The 26,050-nt window shown below is 29.9% G+C and overlaps 1 protein-coding gene and 2 long non-coding RNA genes across 6 annotated transcripts in view; 1 reads left to right on the top strand and 2 right to left on the bottom strand.

Moving 5' to 3' along the window:
• The window catches only part of LOC101891188 (uncharacterized), a 332,789-nt gene that overhangs the window by 159,139 nt on the left and 147,600 nt on the right, over positions 1-26,050 (bottom strand). The gene's annotated exons all lie outside the window — the stretch shown is intronic.
• Positions 6,720-7,163, bottom strand: LOC131807128 (uncharacterized). The gene is made up of 2 exons (XR_009344299.1): positions 6,903-7,163; positions 6,720-6,811 (listed from the first exon to the last, which is right to left on the bottom strand). It is a non-coding gene; the product is annotated as an uncharacterized LOC131807128 (long non-coding RNA).
• On the top strand, positions 7,174-7,635 carry LOC131807129 (uncharacterized). The gene is made up of 2 exons (XR_009344300.1): positions 7,174-7,456; positions 7,548-7,635. It is a non-coding gene; the product is annotated as an uncharacterized LOC131807129 (long non-coding RNA).

The following is a 26,050-nucleotide window of genomic DNA, read 5'->3' as shown; positions in this document are numbered from 1 at the left end:
TTATGTAAATATACGTGTTCATTCATGAAACGGGAGGAACAGACAGGTGCGGGCAATGAGAATACAGAAAACTTATTAGGGAAAAAATTCAGGATGGCCCCTGAAAAAATGTTTTTAAAAAAATCCAGGTTCCTTTTATGTGTCGAAAAAATATTTTTTAAAAAATCCAGGTTCCTTTCAGGTGTCGAAAAACTATTTTTTAAAAAATCCAGGTTCCTTTCAGGTGTCGAAAAACTATTTTTTAAAAAATATACTTCCATTTCAGGTGTCCAAAATTCATTTTTTAAAAAATCCACGTTTATTGATGGCCCTAGAAAAAATATTTTTAAAAAATCCACGTTTATTGATGGCCCTTGAAAAAATATTTTTTAAAAAATCCAAGTTTCTTGATGGACCTTTAAAAAATATTTTCAAAAAATCCACGTTTCTTGATGGACCTTTAAAAAATATTTTTTAAAAAATCCACGTTTCTTGATGGACCTTTAAAAAATATTTTTTAAAAAATCCACGTTTCTTGATGGACCTTTAAAAAATATTTTTTAAAAAATCCACGTTTCTTGATGGACCTTTAAAAAATATTTTTAGAAAATCCACGTTTATTGATGGCCCTTGAAAAAATATTTTTAAAAAATCCACGTTTATTGATGGCCCTTGAAAAAATATTTTTAAAAAATCCACGTTCATTGATGGCCCTTGAAAAAATATTTTTAAAAAATCCACGTTTATTATAGAACTTGAAAAAATATATTTAAAAAATCCACGTTTATTGATGGCCCTTGAAAAAATATTTTTAAAAAATCCACGTTTTTTATAGACCTTCAAAAATATTTTTAAAAAATCCACGCTTTTTATAGACCTTCAAAAATATTTTTAAAAAATCCACGTTTTTTATAGACCTTCAAAAATATTTTTAAAAAATCCACGTTTTTTATAGACCTTCAAAAATATTTTTAAAAAATCCACGTTTTTTATAGACCTTTAAAATGTTTTTAAAAAATCCACGTTTTTATAGACCTTCAAAAATATTTTTAAAAAATCCACGTTTATTGATGGCCCTTGAAATAATATTTTTAAAAAATCGACGTTTATTGATGGCCCTTAAATTTTTTTTTTAAATCCACGTTAAGTGATGGCCCTTAAAAAAATATTTTTAAAAAATCCACGTTAAGTGATGGCCCTTAAAAAAATATTTTTAAAAAATCCACGTTTGTTGTAGACTTTAAAAAATTATTTTTAAAAAATCCACGTTTGTTGTAGACTTTAAAAAATTATTTTTAAAAAATCCTCGTTTGTTGTAGACTTTAAAAAATTATTTTTAAAAAATCCACGTTTGTTGTAGACCTTAAAAAATATTTTTAAAAAATCCACGTTTGTTGTAGACCTTAAAAAAATATTTTTAAAAAATCCACGTTTGCTGTAGACCTTAAGAAAATATTTTTAAAAAATCCACGTTTGTTGTAGACCTTAAAAAAATATTTTTAAAAAATCCACGTTTCTTGATGGACCTTAAAAAATATTTTTAAAAAATCCAGGGTTATTGATGGCCCTTGAAAAAAAAATTTAAAAAATCCACGTTTATTGATGGCCCTAGAAAAAATATTTTAAAAAAATCCACGTTTCTTGATGGACCTTAAAAAATATTTTTAAAAAATCCAGGGTTATTGATGGCCCTTGAAAAAAAAAATTTAAAAAATCCACGTTTATTGATGGTCCTTGAAAAGTATTTTTAAAAAATCCACGTTTATTGATGGCCTTGCAAAAATATTTTTAAAAAATCCACGTTTATTGATGGCCCTTGAAAAAATACTTTTAAAAAATCCACGTTTATTGATGGCCCTTGAAAAAATATTTTTAAAAAATCCAGTTCTGTTGTTGCTCCTTAAAAAAATATTTTGAAAAAATCCTGGTCTGTTGTTGCTCCCTAGAAAATATTTTTTAAAAAATCCACGTTAATTATAGACCTTCAAAAATATTTTTTGTAAAATCCCTAATTACTTTTGTAATTTTTCTCCACAAAAACCGAAAATAATTATTTTAAAATAATTACAAATAATTTATTTGCCCTTTTGAACTTTGAAACGAAAATAGCTCATTTTTATGTGTAATTAAAAATATTTGACCGTTTGTGAAAACATTACACGCAGAGTGTTGCTGCGTCGACGTCAGCAGAACCCTCAAACAATTCCAAAATAATTGTTTCAATTGGATTCAATTCCGTTACACAAAATACCAAAACAAAACACAAAAATCCAATAGATTTTGGAACAATGGAATGAAACACTGCTGGAGAGATCACTGTCTCACAAAAAAAAACGGAAGAGAGAGAGCAAAAGAGAACGGAAAAGGAAATTATTTTCAAATTGTCATAATAACTGAATTGAAACGAATGGGATTAGAAATGTCTGGGAATGAAGTGCAATGGAACAAAACTCTCTTAGGGTAACAGTCTGAGTACACATTTCTAAATGGAATCAGGGATGGATATTTTGCAAAGCCAATAAGAAATGTGAGATTTTTAAATATTTTTTAGAGCCAACAAGGAACGTGGATTTTTAAAAAAAATATTTTTCAGAGCCAACAAGGAACGTGGATTTTTAAAAAAATATTTTTTAGAGCCAACAAGGAACGTGGATTTTTAAAAAAATATTTTTTAGAGCCAACAAGGAACGTGGATTTTTAAAAAAATATTTTTTAGAGCCAACAAGGAACGTGGATTTTTAAAAAAATATTTTTTAGAGCCAACAAGGAACGTGGATTTTTAAAAAAATATTTTTTAGAGCCAACAAGGAACGTGGATTTTTAAAAAAATATATTTTTTGAGCCAACAAGGAACGTGGATTTTTAAAAAAATATTTTTTAGAGCCAACAAGGAACGTGGATTTAAAAAAAAAAAAATTTTTAGAGCCAACAAGGAACGTGGATTTTTTAAAAAAAATTTAGAGACAACAAGGTACGTGGATTTAAAAATAAAATATTTTTTAGAGCCAACAAGGAACGTGGATTTTTAAAAAAATATTTTTTAGAGCCAACACGGAACGTGGATTTTTAAAAAAATATTTTTTAGAGCCAACAAGGAACGTGGATTTTAAATTAAAATATTTTTTAGAGCTAACAAGGAACGTGGATTTTTAAAAAAATATTTTTTAGAGCCAACAAGGAACGTGGATTTAAAAAAAAAATTTTAGAGCCAACAAGGAACCTGGATTTTTAAAAAAATATTTTTTAGAGCCTTCAAAGAACGTGGATTTTTAAAAAAAAATTTAGAGACAACAAGGTACGTGGATTTAAAAATAAAATATTTTTTAGAGCCAACAAGGAACGTGGATTTAAAAAAAAAAAAATTTTAGAGCCAACAAGGAACCTGGATTTTTAAAAAAATATTTTTAGAGCCTTCAAAGAACGTGGATTTTTTAAAAAAAAATTTAGAGACAACAAGGTACGTGGATTTAAAAATAAAATATTTTTTAGAGCCAACAAGGAACTTTATTAGGTCTCGAAAAAATATTTTTTTAAAAAACCACGTTTATATTAGGTCTTGAAAAAAATATTTTTAAAAAATCCACGTTTATATTAGGTCTTGAAAAAAATATTTTTAAAAAATTCACGTTTATATTAGGTCTTGAAAAAAATATTTTTAAAAAATCCACGTTTATATTAGGTCTTGAAAAAATATTTTTGAAAAATCCACGTTTGTATTAGGTCTTGAAAAAAATATTTTTCAAAAATCCGCGTTTATATTGGGTCTTGAATAAAATATTTTTAAAAAATCCTCGTTTATATTAGGTCCTAAAAAATATTTTTTAAAAAATTGACGTTTATATTAGGTCTTGAAAAAAATATTTTTAAAAAATGCACGTTTGTATTAGGTCTTGAAAAAACTATTTTTAAAAAATCCACGTTTATATTAGGTCTAAAAAAAACATATTTTTAAGAAATCCACGTTTATATTAGGTCTTGAAAAAAAATATTTTTAAAAAATCCACGTTTATATTAGGTCTAGAAAAACATATTTTTAAAAAATCCACGTTTATATTAGGTCTTGAAAAAAATATATTTAAAAAATCCTAGTTTATTTTAGGTCTCGAAAAAAATATTTTTAAAAAATTCACGTTTATATTAGGTCTTGAAAAAATATTTTTAAAAAATCCACGTTTATATTAGGTCTTGAAAAAAATATTTTTAAAAAAATCCACGTTTATATTAGGTCATAAAAAAAATATTTTTTCGAAAAAACCACGTTTATATTAGGTCTTGAAAAAAATATTTTTAGAGCCAACAAGGAACGTTATTAGGTATTTTAAAAAAATATTTTTTCAAAAATTCACGTTTATTTTAGCTCTTGAAAAAAATATTTTTAAAAAATCCACGTTTATATTAGCTCTTGAAAAAAAATATTTTTAAAAAATCCACGTTTATATTAGCTCTTGAAAAAAAATATTTTTAAAAAATCCACGTTTATATTAGGTCTTGGAAAAAATATTTTTAAAAAATCCACTTTTATATTAGGTCTTGAAAAAAATATTTTTAAAAAATCTAAGTTTATTTTGGGCATTGAAAAAATATTTTTAAAAAATCCACGTTTATTTTAGGCTTCTTATTTATATTTTTATTTACATTTTTAAGGATATTTTCTCAAATGTAATATTTAGGTTAATAATGTTTCAATCACATTTTTGTCAAATTATTTTTCAGTGGATTTCACTTTTCCATCTCTGGTCTCCATAACAAGAATCAGTTGCTCGATTCCCATTAATTTCTAATCATTTGGCATTTTAATTGGGATTCACCGTTGGTTTTCTCTCTCTCTCTATCGCTCTTCTCTTCACAACAAAAAAAATTAACAAGGTTCTCTTATTTACTCCCCTCTTTCTCTCTCAATAATAGAACGTTATTGTGGAAATCATAATCTCTCTCTAAAAAAAAAATTACCAGCCAACCCGTTAGAATTTTGATGAGCGTAGATAACTAGGAGGGGAAGAGAACACAACACCAAAACAAATAGCCCCAAATTAGTATTTCTCCTTGTTGTTGCTATTTTTAGTTTAATACAAAAACAAAAGAAATCAACAAATTTAATTAATACCCATTTTTATGGTAATAGTTCGTGAGGTTGTTGTTGTTATCCGTTGTCTGATATTCTCACCAATGGCATAAACTATTATCTCTTCTGAGAACTAAATATTTTCTGCCATAAAAAATTTTATTTCATTTTTCTAATTCATTTGCGTTTATTGTGTGGATCCAAACCTAGCCCCAGGGTGGGATAGGAGAGAAGGTGTAAAAAACAACAACAGCAATAATAACACAAAAACAAGTACCGATTTGGAAAGGTAATTCCCAATTCCAGGCAGCGACTATGCCAGTGTGCCAAAGTCGGGTGTATTGATGTGTGGGTATGTGTGTGTGTGCCTTTGCAATTTAATTGCTTATCATGAAAACGGCAAACAAGATTTGACACTCACAAAAAGCAATCAAGCAACGACAAGAGCAACAACAACAACCATTATTTTTGTTTTGATGGAATCCGAAATAATGCAAAAACAACAACAGCAACGAAAACCATTCACTATTTACTCATTCATTTACTCAATTCATTGTTTACCACCCAACGGGAGTCGTAGATGCGAGTTGTTGTTATTTTGCCATACTTTGTGGGGGGAGTGCTGTTGTTACTTCGTTTTACTCTCTCCAGACTTCGTCTTGTATTTATTTGGCAAACAATCGCAATTTATTGACAGTATTGTCTTGGCTTTGACTTGAGGAGGATGGTGCGTGGATCTTGGTTTGATAATTTGCTGATTTTTTGAAGGGCAAAATAGAAGCGATGAACAGTGGATCAAAAGCAAATATTAATTGGGAGAAAAGGCCGCGTGCACGAAACAGATTTGCAAAAATTAAATTGACGCAATTTCTTTGCAGAGGTGACTAAATTCTCTTTTATCATCGAATTTTTGGAAATCTAAAATAAGATAACCCCGTCTATTTGAGGATTTAATAAAAAATATTCTTCATCATTTCAAAGCAGATACTGAAGCTACTATTTCATAAGTATTCGAGACCAACTCAACACAATTTTATGTCACAGAATAGTTTACTAACGAACGAATAAAAAATGGCCTTCATCAATCCGAAGGAGACATTGAAGCGTCCACCTCATAAGTCTTCCAGTGATCGTCAGAGAAAACCTCGAGCACGAAGCTGATTTATTAACTAAGGCCAATTTTAGGCCACCGAGTAGTTTACTAACAATGAATGAAATTGGGTGTCCTTACGTAAAGAATCAACTTCTCTTCTATCATCGAATTTTTGGAACTCTATAAATAGATAACCCCCGTCTATTGCGGATTTAATAAAGAAATGCTCTTCTTCAAGTCGAAGGAGACCTTGAAGTTTTATTTTATTAGTCTTCAGTGATGGTTAGAGAAAACCTTGTGCACGAAGCAGATTTACTAACTATGGCCACCGAGTAGTTTACTAACGATGAATGAAAATGGATAGCCCTCTAGAAATTACCAACTTCTCTTCTAGCATCAAATGTTTGGGACGCTAGAGTTAGATAACCTGATAAAAAAAATAGTCCTTATCAATGGTGTCTTCTATGAAGCTACTATTCAATAAGGCTTTAACTGATGCCAAGAGAAAACCTTGAAAACAAAACAGATTTGCAAAAATTATAAGTGTGAGTTTTTTCGACCTATTTTCCAATATATTTAATAATATGAGTTTTTTTGAGCTTTAGGCCAGTTTTTTATTTTATTTCATTTTTGATCTCCGATATTTCGCAATTGTATAAATTGCATCTTCAGGGGATCTACAAGATAATATAATATTCTTAATATTACTATCACAGCATTGATTAAAAATAGAAACGAACACAATGTTATTACACAAAAATCGCTTACTTGTAAACAATAATCGTCAAGTTAACTTAATAACTACGATAGAATGCACTATCATCGTCGGCTGTTAATATTGCACTGATTTTGTTTACATATTGCACGATCTCTTCTTTTGTGTCAAATGCCTATAGCAATAAGCTGCGTTATCTGTGTCGCTCTTAAAATTTATTCTCTCTGTTGTGTGTAGATTGTTGATGTGTAACATTTCTAATGTGAGTCTTCTGTGGTAATGGTTTTCCGTTTGCAGTATTTTTACTTGTTCAAGGTTTGTATATCAAGCAACCATCAGCCAAACCTTGAACAAGTAAAAATACTGCAAACGGAAAACCATTACCACAGAAGACTCACATTAGAAATGTTACACATCAACAATCTACACACAACAGAGAGAATAAATTTTAAGAGCGACACAGATAACGCAGCTTATTGCTATAGGCATTTGACACAAAAGAAGAGATCGTGCAATATGTAAACAAAATCAGTGCAATATTAACAGCCGACGATGATAGTGCATTCTATCGTAGTTATTAAGTTAACTTGACGATTATTGTTTACAAGTAAGCGATTTTTGTGTAATAACATTGTGTTTGTTTCTATTTTTAATCAATGCTGTGATAGTAATATTAAGAATATTATATTATCTTGTAGATCCCCTGAAGATGCAATTTATACAATTGCGAAATATCGGAGATCAAAAATGAAATAAAATAAAAAACTGGCCTAAAGCTCAAAAAAACTCATATTATTAAATATATTTGCAAAAATTTAAACTGGCGCAATTTCTCTACAGAGGTGACCAACTTATATTCTCTCATCGAATTTTTGGAACTCTAAAATTAGATTACCCCCGTCTATATTGGGATTTAATAAAACATACTCTTCATCAATTCGAAGAAAACCTTGAAGCTTCTATTTCATAAGTCTTGAAGTAATAACGAGAGAAAACCTAGTACACGAAACAGATTTGCAATTATAGGCCACCGAGTAGTTTACTAACGATGAATAAAAATGGATAGCCTTACCAACTTGTCTTCTAGCATCAAATGTTTGGGACGCTAGAGTTAGATAACCTGTCGTAGTCCTTATCAATGGTATCTTCTATGAAGCTACTATTCAATCAGGCTTTAACTGATGGCGAGAGAAAACTTTGAGCACGAAACAGATTTGTAAAAGATAATTTGGCGCAATTTCTCTACAGAGGGGACCAGCATATATTCTCTCATCGAATTTTTGGAACTCTAAAATTAGATATCCCCATCTATAGGAGATTTAATAAAAAACATTCTTCATCAGTTCGAAGACATTGAAGCTTATATTCTTTAAATGACCCGACTATAGGGAATTTAAAAAAAATCATCAATTCGAAGGAGACATTGAAGATACTATTTCATAAGTCTTCAAGTAATAGTGAGATAAAACCTCATGATCAAATCCGGTTGACTAACTAAGGCCAATTTTAGGCCACTGAGTAGTTTTCTAACGATGAATTAAAAAAAAGGTTCCTACAGAGATAACCAACTTCTCTTCTATCATCGAAGGTTAAATACTAAGACAGCTCTGTCTTTATGGAGATTTAATAAAAAAGTTCATCAATTCAAAGGAGACCAACTTATATTCTATCATTTAAGCTTCCCGTCTATAAGGTATCGCAATAGCCGATTTAGCATGAAGGAAAATTTCGTCGAATAAACAGATTAATAAATGGCTAGCTCAGCCCAATTTTGGGCCACCAAGTAATTTACTAACGATGATTGAAAACGGATGTCCCTACAGAAATGACCAACTTCTCTTCTATCACCGAATTTTGGGATAAACCCGTCAAAAAAGTATCGCAATAACTGGTGTAGCATCTGACTGATGAAAGAAAACTTCGTGCACGAATCAGATTTCCAAGCGCTTATTCCGCCAAATTATAGGCCACCGAGTAGTTTACTAACGATGAATTAAAATAAAGGTTCCTACAGAGATAACCAACTTCTCTTCTCTCATCGAAGGTTTGAGACGCTAGAGTAAAATAAACCCGCCAGTAAGTTATCACAAGGCCAGTGTAGTATCCGGCTGGTGAGAGAAAACTTCTTTGACAATACAGATTAATTAAGGGCTATCTCAGTACAATTTTAGGCCACCAAATAGTTTACTAACGATGAATGAATACTGATGTCCTTATGGAGATGAAAAACGTATCTTCTATTATTGTAGCTTCGAGAATGTTGACTTAAGACAACCCCGTCTATAAGGTATTGTAATAGAAGATATAAAATACAGCTGGCGAGAAAAAAACTTAACTAGCTCATTCCAATTTAAGGTCACCGAATAGTTTACTAACGATGAATAAAAATAAGTAACTTCTCTTCTATCATTGAAGCTTCGGGAATCTAGAGTTATATAACTTCGTCAATAAGGCATTGCAATAGCCGGTGTAGCATCCGTCCTGTAAATCCAACTGTGAATAATACAAAAGTCTCTAGCAGGTCTGCGAAGTAGAGCTTTTTTTTACCAGTACCCCACTCCTGAATGGGCTTCGAAAAGAAAATTATGTTTATTCTCTGAAAAACTGTTACTATTATATTTTTTTGAGTGCGTAGATATTAAAGTGCCTTCCATTGACGTAAGCGTCGACTCTCGCATCCAATTCTCAGATACGTTCAAGGAAGACCGATGCTTTCGAAACTGGATAAGCCACATGCCTAGGAATAGATTGAAAGCTGCAGCCTACACTACGTAAAAATTAGGGAATCGTTTTCCAGGGAACGCGACAATAAGGAATTTTTTCACCAGTCAATGGGTAACTACCACAAAAAGTCTTCCAGGGAACCTAACCTTTTTGGCTAGGATTTGAATCGATAAGCTTAGCTGACAACGGATAAGCCGCATGCGAAGAAATAGATGAATAAACGGCCTATACAACTAAAAAGTACCGGAAACGTTTTCCAGGGAACGACCCTAGGGTTGAAATTTGTAATCACTTTTTTGGATAACTGCCATATAACATGGGGAACCTAGCCATCAGTTAGCAGACGACTTTATAATACTTCTGAAAGCAAAGATATCCAAATATAATGTGTAGAAGAGCCACAGCGGTTCTGAAGGTAGGCTTATAGTAAGGCCAGAAAAGAGAACGGAACGTAACTTGAGTTTTGACATTTTGATGAACCTAAACCCTAAACCCTAAAAAATAAAACTGTGTTATTTCACCAGGAAAGTTGAGCTTGGACACTTAAATGAGCCAGTTTTCCAATATAAGACAATAAATATCTCCAGCAAAAGTCAAATATCTAGTTGTGGTTCCGGACTTAACAAATAAAGAGCAAATGAAGATGCTGAACAGATGCTGGTCAATGTGTAGAAAGACAATAGGTATAATATGGGTACCAAAGTTATTCGTTATCATGAATCGACTTCATCGGCCATTTTATCCAGAAAATGCTAGATTGTTTTTAGGTATTTTTTTAGAAATAACATCGCCGTATCTTCCTCCTCTCAAACCACTGTCTCAAAACAGAAAAGGAAAGATTTTTATTTACATGTTTACAATTCTTTTTTTGCAACGTTTTAAAAGTCTTCCTAAGTGCTTGACATTTTTAGCAAAGCTTGTGTCAATGTTTAGCTAGCTTCAATCAGGTGGTCAAATATTTTTTTCTATTTGCAAAAGCTTATTTTCAAATAAAAAAATAATATTTTGCTATTTAAATTAAAAATACTTGTTCCCATGATGACATAGCCGGGGTATTTATTTGTTTATTTATTTTTTTTTTTTTGTGAAATAAAAATAATTGCAGTAATTAACTGCGTGGAATTGGGGTCTATAATTAATGGGAATTTTTGAAAATATTTTTATTGCAAAGTCAATGAAAGCAAACAAATGAAGAGAGTGCGCTACGAGAGTTTTCAAAAGAAGAAGAACATACAATCTAACATATTTGCATTTAAAGTTATTCTATGGAGGGTATTTAATTAAAAAAGACTAAAATTTATTTTTAATCTACAATTTCGGGCCATAATCTGGACTGAAAAATATTTGGAAATCCACAATATTCAAGCAGAGCACAAGCTAGAAATTTATATCTAAAGTCAAAGATATGGACCACAATTTTTTCCAAGGTATTATTTTTATTTGCAGAAATTAAACGACTCTGAAAAATTTAATTTTGTGAATTGGGGTCTATAAATAATGGAGCATTTTTAATTATTTCATGTTTGATGACAGTAAAAACAAATAAATTTAGAGAAATTTATTTATTTTCCACTGCCATTAAAAATGAAACAATTAAAGCTCCATTATTTATATTCCATTCCATAGACATATGTCATTTGACGAACTTACACTTAACCCTGAAAATATGACGAATAGATACAGTCGATGTATAGAAGTTGAATCAAATAGACGTACAAGTTTAGAAGTGAAAATAGAAGTCTAATAAACTAAATGTAGAAGTTACGATGTGAAAATAAAAGTCAGACTAAAACATTATTTTAAAAATCGAAGTTATTGGGCAGATTATTAGGCCAAAAAAATTATTTTGAAATCTACTTTTTTTGGACAGACATTAGGTGAAATAATTATTTGAAAATCCTTTTTTTGAGCAGATATTAGGCCAAAAAAATATTTGAAAATTCATGTTTATGAGGCCAACAAATAATTTTAAAATCCACATTTTTGAGGCAGATATTAGGTCAAACAATTATTTTTAGAATCCAAGATTATGGGCAGATATTAGACCAAAAACTTATTTTAAGAATCGAAGTTACCAGTGCAGATTATTAGACAAAACAATTTCTTTAAAAATCAACGTTTTTGGGGCAGACATTAGGCCAAACAATTATTTTGAAATCCACGTTTATATGGAAGAAGTCAGGCTAAACATTATTTTAAAAATCTCCAAGTTTATTGGGCAAAAATTGGATAAAAAAAGTATTTTAAGTCCGCCTTTATTGAACAAAAACAGGTTTAAAAATCCATTATTGGTAATTCGACAAAAAAAAAATATTTTAGAAATCCATATTTACGGACAGATATCAGACCAGATTAGATTTAACATATTTGCATTTAAAGTTATTAAAAAAATAATTAATTAAAAGAAGTCCACGTTTTTTTTTTTACAAAAATCTACGTTGCTTGGAACTTGGAAAATTATTTTTTTTTTTTTTTGAAAAATCTTCGTAAAAAAAACTACGTTTCTTGGAACTTTTCAAAATATTTTTGAAAAAATACCCTCTTATAACAGCTTGAAAAAAATATTTTTTAAAAATCTAGGTTTCCTAAACCAAACTACCCCCTTAAAACAGCTATTTTTTGAATTAAAATAAATATTTTTTTTATTTCTTGGAACTAGGAAAATATATTTTTTTATTTTTAAATCTACATTTCTTGGAACTAGGAAAACATATTTTTTATTTTTAAATCCACGTTTCTTGGAACTAGGAAAACTTATTTTTTTATTTTTAAATCCACGTTTCTTGGAACTAGGATTTTTTTTAAACCATGTTTCCAGGAACTAGGAAAAAATATTTTTTTTTAAAAAATTCCACGTTTCTTGGAACTTGGAAAAAATACTTTTGTAAAAATTCTTCATTTCTTGGAATTTGGAAAAACAATTTAAAAATGAATGTTTCTTGGATATTGGAAAAAACTAAATCCAGGTTTCTTAGAACATGTAAAAAATTGTGTTTAATCCAGGTTTCTTGGAACTTGGAAGAATATTTTTTTAAAAAATGCACGTATCTTGGCACTTGGAAAAAATATATTTTTTCTAATTATCGTTGATTGGTCAAAAATTGGGTTAAAATGTTTTTGAAAATCACGTTTTCTGAACTGGAAATCGGTCAGTAATTGATCAGAAATTCGAATAGAAAAATATTTAAGTAAAAATCCATATTTACGAACAGATATCAATGAATTTAATATATTTGCATTTAAAGTTATTAATAAAATTTTAAATTTTTATAGGGCACTCCTATGTCGACTTATGTCCCATCTCCTCCTTTTTATCCGTGGTTTACTTTTCAATTCCTTGCAATCAATTTAATATCTACCCAGATTAAATTTAACATATTTGCATTTAAAGTTAATAGAATTTAAATTGTTGTAAGGCTCGACCAAGTCGTCTTTTGTCGGATCATCTTGGCCTATCTTTGCAGCAATCAATCTTTACATTTTTTTTGCTCTGGCCTCAACACCTTTCGCTTTATAAATACCATATTCAGCCAGACAATACGCATCTTCATTTAAGGAATTTTTCCTATTAAAAGACATACAGAGAGAAAGAGAATTAAGTGAAGTGACTATTTCTTTTTTTCTGCTGACGTTTTCATTAAAAACTTTCTTTCACATAAAACAATGCTTAACGCGGCAGCAAAAAAAATCAAACAAGCCAAAACAATCACATCACCAAACCCATTATTAAAAATAAAGACTTGTCTGTCTGAAAATAATTTAGCTTTTTTTTTGCTTCTAAAATGTTTAGTCTAGTCGTACGTGTAGTCATCATCACACGCCGTGTTTGCCTTTAATAGCGGACTTAGCGTAGCTATGTCAATGAGGTCTGTGAGTGTGAATGTGTTCACTAAACACTAAACCCCCATAAGATTTGCAAAATAAATAGAAAAATATCTATATAAGCCATTGCTGCTGATGTCACCCCTTTAAGTCGGATTTCTGTGTGTTGCTGTTGTAGGTAAAAAAGTCAGGTTTCTAGAGAGACAAGTTTTTTTGTGTTAATTTCAGCAATTCATTTCATTTTCGTTTCGAATTGAGATTTATAGCTAAAAAATATTTACAATGTAGAGATCATGGGATTTTGTTATAAACAATTTAATTAATAATTTTCAGATGATTATAAATTTCTTCGAACTTTGAATATTTTTTAAAATATTCAAGTTCTTAGGAACTAAGAAAAATATTTTTTTTTAATTTAATTTAAGTTCTTAGGGACAAAAAATTTTTTTTTTAAATTCCACGTCTTTTGGAACTTGGAAAAAAATATCTTTAAAAATACATTTTTATAAGAGCTTGGAAAACCTATTTTAAAAAATCCACATTTCTAATAATTTTTGGATGTTATAAATGTCTTTAAATTTAAAATAATATTTTTTAAAATATATAAAATAATATTTGGAACTTGGAAAAAATATTTTTTTAAAAAATCAACGGTTTTGAATTTTGAAAAAATATGCTTTTAAAAAATCTATGATTTTGAGTTTTGAAAAATATATTTTTTAAAAAAATTCACTTTGGAAAGATTTTTATTTTAAATTTTGTTTCTTGGAACTTCGAAAAAAATTTTTTTTAAAAATACACGACCCTTCGAACTTGAAAAAAAAATATTCTTTAAAAATCCATGTTCCTTCCACGTTTTTGAGAACTTAGAAAAAAATATTTTTTATTACAAGATTCAACATTTCCTGAAACAAAAAATTATTTTTCTTAAAAATCAAAATTTTTTGGAACTAGGAATATATTTTTAAAAAATAACCTCTTATAAGGGCTTGGTAAATTTTTTTTTTTAAATCGAACTTTGTTTAAAAATCTACGCTTCCTGGAACTTGGAAAAATATTTTTTTTTTAAATCTACGTTTCATGAATCTTGGAAAAATATTCTTTAAAAATGCCACATTTATTGGGAATTGGAAATATATATTTTTTAATTCCGCGTTTCTTGGAACGTAAAAACATATTTTTTTAATTTCACGTTTTTTGGAACTTGGAACAATCCCTTAGCAGGTCAGATTAAATTTAATATATTTGCATTTAAAGTTATTAAAATTTAAATTGTTGTTAAGGCTCGACCAAGTCGCCTATTATCGGATTATCTTGGGCAATCCTCGCTGCAAACAACCTTCAATATTTTATAAAAAACTTGGAAACTGGAAAAATATTTTTTTTTAAACGTATCCTCTTATTAGAGATTGGAAAAATATATTTCTTGGAACTAAGAAAAACAATTTTTTTTTTTGAATTCCGGAAACTTGGGAAAAATATTTTTTTGTAAATTCTACGTTTTTTTGGAACTTTGACAAAATATTTAAAAAAATATGCTATTATAAGACCTTGCAAAAAATATTTTTTAAAAAATCTTTGTTTCCTTGAGCTTGGAAAAATATTTTTATAAATCTATGTTTCTTGGAGCTATTAAAGCTTGGGAATTTTTTTTTAAATATCCTAATTTCTTGGAATTTGGAAAAATATTTTTTAACAAATCCACGTTTCTTGGAACAAATCCACGTTTCTTGGAACTTGGAAAAAATAATTTTTGACAAATCCACGTTTACTGGAACTTGGAAAAAATAATTTTTAACAAATCCACGTTTACTGTAACTTGGAAAAAATAATTTTTAAAAAATCCTCATTTCTTGGGAATCGGAAAATAATTTTTTAAACCACTCGCGTTTGTTTGAAAACAGATCCCAACTTGACCTCTCTTCCCCCTTGACCCCTCTTAAGTTAAATTGTGATATCACTTGGATCGCCATTAAAACCCATCTTTATGTCGGCACATCATTTGTTTTCCTTCCTTTTTATTTGGCTAATAAATTATTTTACGATTTATTACAGCCTAATTCAACTTTCGCTTTCTTTTTTCCCACCAATAAAAAAAAACTTTTTATTTAGACTTTTTTGTTTGTTTGAAAACTTTAACCTTAGCAACCATTTAAACAAGAAGTATTTAAAAATAATTTTAAGATTTTTTAGAAAGTAATAAAAAAATCGTATTTAAACTTCCGCCCTATGTTGGGTTTGAAAAAAACCACAATAAAATATTTTATTTTATTTTTGGTTAACAATTTAGTTTGAAATTTTTGTTTTTGGTGTTTTGCGGATATCATCAACAATTATTTGTTAAATTATAGCCCATAATAGTTGTTGTTTTTGTCGAATTCTTTTTTTAGTATTTTTATCGCAGTTTGTTTTTGGGTTGAGCAGCTAAAGCAAACAACATTGAGCTTGGCATGTATCTGATATGGTAATTAAAATTTCAAACATGTTTCACCCATTGCCATCGTCACCAATTTTTTTTTATGTTTAGTTGGCTGAGAATTTTTTCAAGTATTAGAAATCAAATGCAAGTGCTAAGGTACTGAGAGGTAATTCCGAAATTTTGATATGATCAAAAAAGGGGTTTTGACGAGCGGAGATTACCTACCGAAAACTATTTCGAAGGTTAGGCAAATAAAAATAAAATAATTTAAATATTTTTGATGGGTAAAAAGTCAAAACTAATTTTCGTTTGAGAGGTCTTATTTTTCAAATTTTCGTTAAATTTTCAAAAAATTTAAACAGCAGGTATGAAAAGATTTATTATAAATTAGAAATCTAGGGTACTCTACTTTCAAAATCACTTCACATTATTAAAATCCGCCAACTACTTTGGGAGTAATGGCGCCCAGAAAGCGATTACCCAAAAATGCCTTAAATTTATCCCTTTTGCGCATTAGTTTCAATTTCACCATATCTTGAGTATTTTTCAAGCTACATCAATCTTACTTACACATATGTAAACAGAACCCTTTCCGCTTTCTGAATCAATTTACTCTATCAAAATATACCGATTACCTGGGAAAATATGATCCATAAAAGATGGTAACTTAAGCATACCAAAATTTTCTCACAATTTTGAACTTTCGTTCATTTGGTTGTAACTCTGGTATTTCCTGAGCTATATGAAGGTAACATGCATTAGTCATTCTTAGATCCCTACACATTAAAAAGCATCTTACTTTATCAAGCTACACCGATTACTTTGGAAGATATGGCCCATAGAACATGGTTACTTAAAAATTGCCAAATTTTCCCAAAGTTTTGGCACCTTGTTTCATTTGGCCATATCTTTGGAATTTTGAGAGTTATATCAAAATAACTTGCAGTCGTTAGAAAAGGGGTTTCCATACTTTTAAATAACAAATCAATTGATCAAAAACTACCGATTACTTTAACAGTTATGGACCATAGGATATGGTTACTTAGTAATACCAAATATTTCAAATTTTTTTCGCCTTATTTCACTTGGCTATAACTCTGGAATTTTTCGAGATATAAGAACGTATTCTGCAAACGTAAAGCAGCCATTATTACGCTTTTAAAAACAAGCCACTTCATCAAGATACACTGATTACTTTGGAAGTTATGGGCCATAGAGGGTAGGTACTTGAATATACCAAAAAATGTCCTCACATTTTTACATTTATTTTTTTAGCCATATCTCAGGTATTTGGTGACCTTTATCCACCAAATTTTCGACAGAGGTTGTAGAGGCCTCCATAATTTTTAAATGTTATAATTTTACGTGATATGCCTATTATTTCATCTATTATGGCCCCTGGGACAGCTTTACCCTAAAATGTCGAAAATTTGACTCATTTTTGCCCCTATCTTCTTTTAAATATATCTCAGGTATTTGGTGACCTTCAGGCACCAAATCTTTGACAGAGGCAGTAGAGGTCTTCATAATTTTTGAATGTTGTACTTTTTCATGATATGCCTATTATTCCAGTAATTATGTTGCCTGAAACACGGTTACCCAAAAATGCCGAAAATTTTACTCATTGTTCACGACTTCTTTTTTTAGCTATATCTCAGGTATTATGTGAGCTACATTCACGAAATCTTCGACAGAGGTGGTAGAGGTCTACACTATTTTAAAATTATGCAATTTTCTATGCCAGGTATATTAGTTTAGCAGTTGGGGCTCCTGGAACATGGTAACCCAAAAATGTCGAAAATTGGACAAATTTCTGACCACATCTTCTTTTAGCCATAACTCTTTTACTTAGTGACATTTATCCACCAAATCTAATACCAAATAATCCGTAGAGGTCTCCAATATTATAAAATCCCACAATTTTCTATGATATGTCTATTATTTCAGCAAGTATGGTGCCTGAAACACGGTTACCCAAAAATGCCGAAAATTTTACTCATTGTTCACGACTTCTTTTTTTAGCTATATCTCAGGTATTATGTGAACGAAATCTTCGACAGAGGTGGTAGAGGTCTCCACTATTTTAAAATTATGCAATTTTCTATGCCAGGTGTATTAGTTTAGCAGTTAGGGCCCCTGGAACATGGTAACCCAAAAATGTCCACACATTTTTGGCCACGTCTTCTTTTAGCCATAACTCAGGTATTTTGTGAACAACATACATCTAATTCTTATTTATGTATGAAGAAAGCTCTAAGTTTTCATAACCAAGTAATTTTGTCGATTTAAACCGAATTCTCCGGAAGTTATGACCCCTAAACCAAGTTACGACAAAAGACCCAAAATTCGGCTTATGTTTGCGTTTATCTTAATTTGTCTATAACTCTGTCATATTATGAGCTACATCCAAGAAATTTTCTGCATTGTAAAGGGGAGATAATCTTTAGATACGACACGAACTTCAACCCTAATTTTATTGTTCTTCATGATTCGACTATTATTTCATCAATTATGCCTCCTGAAAAAAATGGTCGAAAACTTGATACATTTTTAGTCACATCTTCTTGCAACCATATCTCGGGTAGTTTGTGAACTACATACATTTAAATCTCATTTATGTTAAAAGAAACCTCTAAGCTTTTATGATCAAGAAATTTATCGAGTTATAGCGATTATTTCGGAAGTTATGACCTCTTAAAGAGAGTTACACAAAAAGACCCAAAATGTAGCTTCTTTTTGCGTTTATCTTAATTTGGCCATCACTTGGGCGTTTTATGAGCTATATCCACGGAATTTTAGGTAAAACTCGAGAAACATTTATGCTTTCATTATCAGGAAATTTTACGGAGTCACACTGATTACTTCGGAAGTTATGATCTCTAAAAGAGAGTTACGCAAAAGGACACAAAATTTGGCATATTTTTGCATTTATTAAAAATAGTACACAACTCTGGCGTTTTATGAGCTACATCCATGAAATTTTCAGCATTGTAAAGGGGAGAAATTCCTCATTTAATCTGTGTCTCAAATTTTATTTCATAATCAAATATATGTCTCTTTAAATTACAAAACATTCCGAAATTACGTAATGCGATCTACTTGGCAATTTTATGATTTCTATTAAATTCAGCACCCGTTTTCCAATATTGGAGCCTTTTATTCTACACAAAATTTCGGGGTGATGTAATTTACAATCTCTAGAATATTCACAAACCTTGGATAGAAATTACATGGACAAACCATGCCGTATTTTCTCAGTTTTCCCTGATGCTTTTTTCTAACTTTTTCCTAAGAGTTCTGTGTCATTTTTTCCAATTTTGCCATCTATTTTTCAGTTTAATTTTTATGTCCAAAGAAATTTAATTCAGTTATATTGTCCTGCCAGCCATTACCGTAAATAATATTGTAAATAAATTGCTTCCTTCTTCTGCTTCTTGAATGACAGTCGAAGAGTAACCATAGAATAGAAGAAAAAAACTGATTTTTTGGGTGTGCCAGCGTCATTCTGTCCCTCCCGGAATTTTTTCTGCTGCTTGTTCATTGCAACTTCCGTTTCCTTGTTGGCTATTAAATGACATGTTGGCTATTAAGAGACAAAAAACGCACTTGCTGACACTTTGATGAGTTGTGCCTCTTGCTTCGTAGGGAGTAGTAATGTGAGATTTTGGAGGGTTAAAAGGAAACAGGATATTTGGTTTTATGGCAATGCCAAGAGTCACAATGACAAAGGATATTTTCGTAACAAGTTCAGTGATTAGTTTATCCTGGGGAATAACTGTAAATATCGATGACATTATCAAATTCGGAGACTAAAAAACTGTAAAATTTATTATCCTGCCATAAAGTCTGGCCACTAGGAGAATTTGTGAGTAATCGTCACAGAAAATTTCCAATCCGTACGACATTTTTATTATTGGTTTTTGTTTTCCGCGAAACTCATTACATTAGTGCAAGGAGAAGGTTTCACTGGAAATGACAGCTCTTGATGGATGCAGGATGAAGAGAAATACCTTTAGATTTTTTTCTTCTTTCAAAAGCGGAAATCAATTAAAGAAATTAAATTTCCATGAGCGCGGGGAAAGAATGAAAAGAGAGGGCTTTCAAAAAAAGTAATGAATGCCGGATTATGATTTATTGAGGAGGAATACATGATGACATGAGTTGAAGGATATTTTCAAAACTTTTTTGGAAAGTAATTAAAGAAATTTGGAATTTCAATAAGTTATTAAACAAAAAATATGGAAGTTTTCTAAACACAAATAAAATCAGTTATTCTTAGATCTCTAGACATTAAAAATCCAGTTGCTTAAGCAAGCTACACCGATTAGTTTAGAAGATATGGGCCATAGAACATGGTTACTTAAAAATGACAAAATGTTCCCAAAGTTTTTGCACCATGTTTCATTTGGCCATATCTCTGAAATTTTGTGAGCTATATCAACACAACTTGCAGTCATTAAACATGGGATCCCATGCTTTAAGAAGCAAGTCCATTGATCCAAAAATTACAAATTACTTCTAAAGTTATGGCCCATTGAAAACGGTTACTTAAAAATATAATAAATTCTCAAAATTTTTGCAAAGCCAATTTTTTAGCCATAACTCTGGAACTTAGAGAGATATATGCAACTAACTTGCATATGTAAATCACTGGCCTTACTACTTTGAAAAAAAATGTAACTTTATCAAAATTCGCCGATTACTTTAAGAGTTATGGTCTATTGAAAATTGTTACTTAAAAATACCAGCAATTCCCAATATTTTTGCAACTTAAAATTTTTAGCCATATCTCTGGAATTTAGAGAGATATATGCAACTAACTTGCATTTGTTAATCACTGGCCTTACTACATTTAAAAACAAGTAACTTCATCAAAATTCACCGATTACTTTAAGAGTTATGAACCATAAAATATGGTTACTTAAGGAAACTAACATTTTCCCAATATTCCTGCACCTAATTTCATTTGGTCATATCTTAGAAATTTTGTGAGTTATGCCAAAGTAAACTGCATCTAATAAACATTGTGTTCTCAGCTTTAAAATGAATTTACTTCGTCAAGATCCACCGAATACTTCCAAAGTTATGGACCATAGAATATGGTTACTTAAAAATACCAAAAATGTCCCTGATTTTTGCACCTTATTTCCTTTGGCTATAACTCTGGAATTTGGTGAGCTATGTCAGCGTATTCTGCAGATGTAAAACAGGTGTTTGTATGATTTAAAACACAAGCCACTTCATCAAGTTACATCGATTACTTTGGAAGTTATAGGCCACGGAAGGTGGTTACTTAAATATAACAAAAATGTCCTCAAGTTTTTGCACCATGTTTTATTTGGCCATATCTTTGGAATTTTCTGAGCTATATAAACATAACTTGCAGTATTTAAATCTAGTTCTCCATACTTAAAAAAATCAGTTGATTGATCAAAAAGTACCAATTACTTCTAAAGTTAAGGACCATAGAATATGGTTACACACAAATACCAAAAATTTCCCATATTTTTGCACCTTATTTCATTTGGCTATAACTGGGGCATTTTTCGTGCTATATCAACGAACTTTGCAAATGTAAAATAGGTGTTTACACGCTTTAAACCAAAATCCACTTCATCAAGATACACGGATTACTTTGGAAGTTATGGGCCATAGAAGGTGGTTACTTGAATATACCAAAAATTTCTTCACATTTTTGCACCAAGTTTCTTTCGACCATATCTCGAGAATTTTGTTAGCAATAGCAATGTTAACGGCACCTGCTAATTATAGGTCTCTGAACTCCTAAGGACATTTGATTTTATCAAGATATACTCATTACTTTTAAAGTTATAGGCCATAGAAGATTGTTACTTAAAAATACCAAAATTCACCACATTTTTACCCCATATTTCATTTGGCCATATCTCTGGTATTTCTTGACGTATAACAACGTAATCATAATAAGCCAAACCTATACCTCTAAACTTTTAAAAACAATTTATTTCATCGAGGTATACCAATTACTTCTATAGTTAGAGGCTATAGAAGGTGGTTACTTAAAAATACCACAAATTTACCACATTTTTGCACCCTTTTTAGTTGGGCCGTATCTCTGGTATTTTTGGCGCTACATTGACTTAGCTCACATTTGTTATTTGTAGATCTCTATAGCCTCACAAATAAGTTTATGTATTACGAAATACCGGTTACTTTCGAATTTATGGAACTTAAAACGTAATAACGTGGAAATATCAAAATTTTAAAATATTTGTAGCTGAGCTTTCATTTGCCCATAACTCTGGTATTTTGTGAATTATATATCCACATAACCTGTAGTCATAAAACGTGAGCTTATCAGTTTTAAAAAAACGGTCACTTCTTAAAAATTCACCGATTACTTTAGAAGTTACGGACCATAGAAGATGATTACTTAAAAATACCAAGAATATTCAAAATCTTTGCGCCAATATTCATTGGGCCATATCTCTGGTATTTTAAGAGCTAAGCCAACGTTAATTGACAGGTGTCAACAAATGAATCTCTAATCTCAAAACCAAGTAATTTCATTAAAATCGCGGAATAACTTTAGAGGTTGTGGCCTACATGAGATGGTTACCCGAAAATGCTCTAACATTTGGTAAAAATTTGAATCCGTCGTCATTCCGCCATATCTCTGGTGTCTTGTGAGATACATCCCCGAAATTCGTATATCAGAGTAAGCAGAAGCCTCTTTGCTTTCAAAATTTAAGTGATTTTATATCCATCAGTCATTTATTTCAGAGGTTATTGCCCTTGAAAAGTGATTGCTCAAAAATGCCAGAAGTTTGAAACATTTTTTTCCACATCTACTTGTTAGCATATCTCTGGTACTTTGTGAGACAAATTAGCGTAACTTCGCCGATGTCAACAGAGGTCTCTGTATCCTTAAAATCAAGTGATTTTACCTAAATTCTCGGATAATTGTGGAAGTTGTGACCTTCATGAGATGGTTACCCAAAAATGTCCAAAATTTGATATTTTGCACCCTTCTTAATTTTGCCATATTTCTGGTGACTTGAGAGCTACATCCACAAGACGCATATTACTGTAAGCAGAATCATTTAAGCTTTCAGTATGAAGTGATTTTATATCCATAAACCATATGCTTCAGAAATTATGGCTCTTGGAAGAGGGTTACCCAAAAATACCAAAAGTTTGAAACTTTGTTCGCAATGAGTTCTTATGAGCATTTATCTGGTATTTTATGAGTTAAATCGGCGTAACTTCACCAATGCCAAAAGAGGTCTCCTTATCCTCAAAACCAAGTGATTTTATCTAAATTGTCGGACAATTGTACAAGTTATGACCTTCATGAGATGGTTACCCAAAAAGGTCCATAATTTGGTAACAATTTTTCCATTGCGCCATATCTTTGGCGTTTTGGGAGCTATATCCACAAAATGTGTATCAGAGTAAGCGGAGGACTCTACGCTTTTAGTATGAAGTGATTTTATATCCATAAACCATTTATTGTAGAACTTATATACTTTTTAGCATATCTTCGGTTCCGCCATATCGCAGGTATATAAAGAGCTTTGTCCATCAAATCTTTGACACATATATTCAAACAAAGGACATTTTTTCAATAATTAATCAACGTTTCCTCCCATTCAATATAAAATGCACTCTCAATGCCATTGCAGCCAAATGTCCACGGATGTCTATGACACTTGATGTTTCTCCTTATAATTCCCATGTGTTGTTTATTTATTTCATATATATTTTCAATTTTAAAATTCAAAACAAAATTCCACCCACATTAAAAAAAATCGAAATGACTGTAAACTCATGAAAATTTTATTATTATTAAAAATTTTTTAAGCAGCTGTGAAAAATCCATTTCGGAAAAAAGTAGCATCCAGTCATCATGTTTCTCCTACTTGCCATTTGATGATAAACAATTTTGAATGTTTATTGTTTATTTTTATTGATATTGTCATTTTTTAAAGATTCCCCTCAAATAGCCAGCCATTGACTTGATTGTTCACACTTCCATTTTCACAGATGACAAAAAAGCCAAAAAGTGGGCTATTTATTAAAGAATAATGCATTATGGCAATGTATTGTCATCGCCTGAAGGGCAAACGAAAATGCGGAGGGAGGGATGGCTTATTGTCTGTTGACATTGAAATGGGAGGGCACTTGAAATTGAAAAATTGCCGCAAAATTATAAAAGAAAATACTTTGTTGTGGGGAATAATAATATTTAATTTAATATATTTGCATTTAAAGTTATAAACAAACAAAAATATTTTTAAAAAATCCACGTTTATTGATGGCCCTTTAAAAAATATTTTTAAAAAATCCACGTTTATTGATGGCCCTTTAAAAAATATTTTTAAAAAATCCACGTTTATTGATGGCCCTTTAAAAAATATTTTTAAAAAATCCACGTTTATTGATGGCCCTTTAAAAATATTTTTAAAAAATCCACGTTTATTAAGGACCTTGAAAAAATATTTTTAAAAAATCCACGTTTATTGATGGTCCTTGAAAAAATATTTTTAAAAAATCCACGTTTATTGATGGTCCTTGAAAAAATATTTTTAAAAAATCCACGTTTATTGATGGCCCTTGAAAAAATATTTTTAAAAAATCCACGTTTATTGATGGCTCTTAAAAAAATATTTTTAAAAAATCCACATTTATTGATGGCCCTTGAAAAAATATTTTTAAAAAATCCACATTTCTTGATGGATCTTTAAAAATTTTTTTTAAAAAATCCATGTTTCTTGATGGACTTTTGAAAAAAATATTTTTATTACGATGGAGCTTTAAAAAACATTTTTAAAAAATCCACGTTTCTTGATGGACTTTTGAAAAAATATTTTTATTACGATGGAGCTTTAAAAAATATTTTTAAAAAATCCACGTTTATTGATGGCCCTTGAAAAAATATTTTTAAAAAATCCACGTTTATTGATGGCCCTTGAAAAAATATTTTTAAAAAATCCACGTCGCTTTGATGGCTCTTGAAAAAATATTTTTAAAAACTCGCCATTTATTGATGGCCCTTGAAAAAATATTTGTAAAAAATCCACGTTTATTGATGGCCCTTGAAAAAATATTTGTAAAAAATCCACGTTTTTTGGTGGACCTTTAAAAAATATTTTTAAAAAAAGCTCGTTCATTGATGGATCTTTAAAAAATATTTTTAAAAAGCCAATGTTTTTTGGTGGACCTTGAAAAAATATTTTTAAAAAATCCACGTTTATTGATGGCCCTTAAAAAAATATTTTTAAAAAATCCACGTTTATTGATGGACTTTGAAAAATTATTTTTAAAAAAGTTACGTTTCACGATGGACCTTTAAAAATTATTTTTTAAAAATCCTTGAAAAAATATTTTTAATAAATCCAAGTTTCTTGATGGCCCTTGAAAAAATATTTTTAAAAAATCCACATTTACTGATGGCCCTTGAAAAAATATTTTTAAAAAATCCACGTTTATTGATGGCCCTTCAAAAAATATTTTTAAAATTAAAAAATATTTTTAAAAAATTAGGAAAAAATATTTTTAAAAAATCAACGTTTATTGATGGCCCTTGGAAAAAATATTTTTAAAAAATCCACGTCTATATTTGGCTCTTGAAAAAATATTTTTAAAAAATCCAGGTTTCTTGATGGACCTTTAAAAAATATTTTTGAAAAATCCACGTTTCTTGATGGACCTTTAAAAATATTATTAAAAAAATCCACATATCTTGATGGCCCTTGAAAAAATATTTTTAAAAAATCCACGTTTATTGATGGCCCTTGAAAAAATATTTTTAAAAACTCCACGTCTCTTTGATGGCTCTTGAAAAAATATTTTTAAAAAATCCACGTTTCTTGATGGACCTTTAAAAATATTATTAAAAAAATCCACATATCTTGATGGCCCTTGAAAAAATATTTTTAAAAAATCCACGTTTATTGATGGCCCTTGAAAAAATATTTTTAAAAACTCCACGTCTCTTTGATGGCTCTTGAAAAAATATTTTTAAAAAATCCACGTTTCTTGATGGACCTTTAAAAATATTATTAAAAAAATCCACATATCTTTATGGCCCTTGAAAAAATATTTTTAAAAAATGCACGTTTATTGATGGCCCTTGAAAAAATATTTTTAAAAACTCCACGTCTCTTTGATGACTCTTGAAAAAATATTTTTAAAAAATCCACGTCTCTTTGATGGCTCTCGAAAAAATATTTTTAATAAATCCACCTTTATTGC

Source organism: Musca domestica, unplaced genomic scaffold (assembly GCF_030504385.1).
Source record: "Musca domestica strain aabys unplaced genomic scaffold, Musca_domestica.polishedcontigs.V.1.1 110, whole genome shotgun sequence".
In the NCBI taxonomy this organism is placed as follows: domain Eukaryota; kingdom Metazoa; phylum Arthropoda; class Insecta; order Diptera; family Muscidae; genus Musca; species Musca domestica.
This window is presented reverse-complemented; position numbering and strand designations above follow the sequence as displayed.